This window comes from Triticum aestivum, chromosome 4D (genome assembly GCF_018294505.1).
Source record: "Triticum aestivum cultivar Chinese Spring chromosome 4D, IWGSC CS RefSeq v2.1, whole genome shotgun sequence".
NCBI lineage: Eukaryota > Viridiplantae > Streptophyta > Magnoliopsida > Poales > Poaceae > Triticum > Triticum aestivum.
The window spans coordinates 369,033,844-369,037,423 of record NC_057805.1 but is presented as its reverse complement, the minus strand read 5'-3'; positions in this window follow the sequence as shown (position 1 = coordinate 369,037,423).

Genomic DNA, 3,580 nt, shown 5'->3' with positions numbered 1-3,580 from the left:
CGCACAGCTCGTCGCTGGAGTCGTTTCCTGCGACCTTGAGCCCAACCGCCACCACCACTCGACGCGGCTCACCCCTAGCTACTCGTAGATGGTCTCCGCCGCCCATTTGGTCGCCGGAGCACGAAACCCGCACCACACCGCCGCGTCTGGCCTCGCCGACGGCTAAATGCCGGCGAGTTGACCCACTGACCGTTGACTGGGTGGGCCCAGTTTGACCCCCTGGGTCACTGACGTGTGGGCCCCAGGCCAGTAACAAAACTAAGTTAGTATTAGTTTAACGCTAACTAAACTTAGTTAGTTTAATTGACATTGACAGACAGGACCCACAGGTCAGGGTTGACCTAGACCGTCTCTGTTGACTGATGACGTCACCCTGACGCAATGCTGACACAGTAAATCATTTACTGGAATTATTCTTATATAGGAAATTCCAGAAAATACTACAAACATCAAAAATTCATAAAAATTAATCTGTAACTCCAAATGCAAAGATTTATATATGAAATTTGATCAGAAAAATCCAATCTTTCCATCTGTATTGGTTTCATGCATGTCAGAACACTTTAACCTTGGTGTTTAGGTGAAACAAGTAACTGCACTAATATGACCTCTTACTTTAGGTTAGCATTTGAATCCTTGATTCAAATGAACTCAAACTAATCTGTTCCAAGTTGCATTAGCCCAAACACACTCATTTTGCCATGTCATTGCATGCATCATATTGTTGCATATTGCCTTGTGATGATTGTGTTTCGATGTGTTCTTCGTGGTAGGTTCTGCCTCCGAGGATATTCACAAGTATCCAACTGAAGGGCAGTATCCCACTACCACTCTGTCTGGCAAGCAACCCCATTGATCATTTCGATACAAACCCATCTTCTCGCTTCTGCTCTCGTTTACTGCATTAAGACAACGCGTTTCAAACTGCTGTGTGTTAAGGTAGTTGAACCCACTTCCTCTGCATGACCTGTCATTGCCACAGTAACTAGATGAAACCCACTAGCATGTGTAGGAGTTGATTGAGCCATGTTTGTGTTTCCTACCATGCTATGCTTGCTATGCTTAGAGTCGTGTCAGGTCTGGCTCATCGGGGTGATGAACTAGAGTGAATGGTTGTGTCGGTAATGAGAGTGAAGCATTGAACATGATTTGGTAAAGGTATCGATGAGAGGCCATGTAGGAGTACATGGTGGGTTGTTTCATTGAGGCCGTCCTTAAGAACTGAGATCTGTATGCGTGATTTAAGATTCAGCTACTACCACACACTGGGATCCTTAATTGATTCTCTCAACTTATTAACCATCCCCGTCCTCTGTCCAGGAGTTGCAAGTAGTTTCTGGTGTTTGTATTTGCTGGAGGCCATGCGCAGCGCTGACCTTAGGGGTGGGCTGTGATGCGGTAGGCTCGTGGCCCGGTGTACCGAGTCGCCCGTTTGGTGTCTCGGGAACCCTGCACACATCGTTTGGGGCCGTTGAGGACACCCCGGCCGTATTTCCTTGCGGATGGAACCCGAATAGGCGATAAACCTGGACTAGGGACTCGTGTGTTTAGTCAGGTCATGGCCGACACCCTTGTTGGGCTTCCGCTTGAAGGTTGCCGAGTACATATCATGTAAACGGCGATAAGTGGTGAAAGCGTGTGTGAAGAAGACACCCCTGCAGGGTATAAAACTATTCGAATAGCCGCGTCCGCGGTAAAGGACTACTTGGTCACTTATGCAGTTCATAGACAAGTTAATGGTTACTACTAAAAGACTCAAGATAAGTGTGAGTACCGCGGATGGCCCTCTCATAGGATGACGAGGGAGGATCCACGATGGAGTATTGTGATGGTGATTAGTGGACTCGTGTGCGAAAAATATTTTACAAGTGGTGTCTCGTAGGATAGCTTAGCCAAGAGTCAAAGCTGGCTTGCTGCAATAACTCCACTACCTTCTTGAGAATATGCTTGTATAGTAGGATCTGTTGTAAGACTTGCTGAGTACCGTTGTACTCATGTTGCTTTAATTACTGTTTTCAGACGACAACACCGCCCCCTCCGATGGGTTCTATGTAGATCTCGACTTTGACGAGTGACTTGCCACCTAGGTGGTGATCTGAGCTTGTGAAGGGCCCTATGTAGATAGACAGGCTTCGTCAAGCCTTCTTTCTTTCTAGTTTTCTGTACTCAGACAAGTTTGCTTCCGCATGTGCTTGTATGTTTGTATGACTTGAGTGTCGGGTCATGTGACCCCTATATGTATGAACATGTTATGTATGGCTCTCCGGAGCCTTTAAATAAAGTACTTTGAGTTGTAGAGTTTTGTTGTGATGCCATGTTGTATTTACACATATCGAGCATATTGTGTGTATGTTTGAAATGATTGGTATGTGTGGGATCCGACAATCTAGTTGTTTATCCTTGGCAGCCTCTCTTATGGGGAAATGTAGTCTAGTGCTTCCATGAGCCATAGTAGTCCGCTACAGCCCGGTTCACCGGAGTCCTGCTAGCCCAACACTACTGCTCCGGACACTTGACTGGCCGACATGTGTTTCACTTCATTCCTGTGTCTGTCCCTTCGGGGAAATGTCATGCGGTGACATCCGGAGTCCTGCCTAGCCTGCTACAGCCCGGGTTCCCGGAGTCCTGTTAGCCCAGTGCTACAGCCCAGTTCACACGCTGCTGACCGACATGCTCGATGTTGATTCATGTATGCCTGTCCCCGTAAGTTAGTGCCGCTTTGGGTTCACGACTAGCACTACAAAAAAATACACTTCCGTGATGATACGTGTTTGTCACAGTAGGTCGCGTTTTTTGTCATGCATGTACATCCATGACAAATTTATGACAGAATCAAGATAGTCATACATGTGCTGTCGTAGAAGTGTTCCATGACATTACCAAAATTATCATCACGGAAGTGTCCACTTCTGTAACACCCCGGATGTAACTTGCCATATTTGTAACTCCGACTCTTGCCATTTTCGCCTATGTGATATGATATTCCCTCCGTGGTCGGGTTTTGTCTTTCATTTTGCATTTTGTCATGTCATGCATTTTCATATCATGTCATCATGTGCATTGCATTTGCATACGTGTTCGTCTCATGCATCCGAGCATTTTCCCCGTTGTCCGTTTTGCAATCCGGCGCTCCTATCTCCTCCGGTGCACCCCTCTTGTTTTCTTTCGTGTGCGGGTGTCAAACTTTCTCGGAATGGACCGAGGCTTGTCAAGTGGCCTTAATATACCACCCGGAGACCACCGGTCAAGTTTCGTTCCATTTGGAGGTCGTTTGGTACTCCAACGGTTAACCGGGCATCCGCAAAGTTCATTTGAGTGTCCAGCAAAACCCCCCTCTAAAACCAGCCCAAAACCCACCAAACTCTCTTCCATGCTCTAGGTCGTTCGATCACGATCGTGTGGGCGAAAACCGCACCTCATTTGGAGCCTCCTAGCTCCCTCTACCTATATATATGTGACCCTCCCGAAAAACGAACTCAGTCCAACCCTAGCTTCGTCCACCTCGCGCCGCCGGAAAAAGTCCGCCCGCGCCGGACACGTCCGCCGCGCCGCCCGGCGAATCGGCACGCGCCACGTGTCG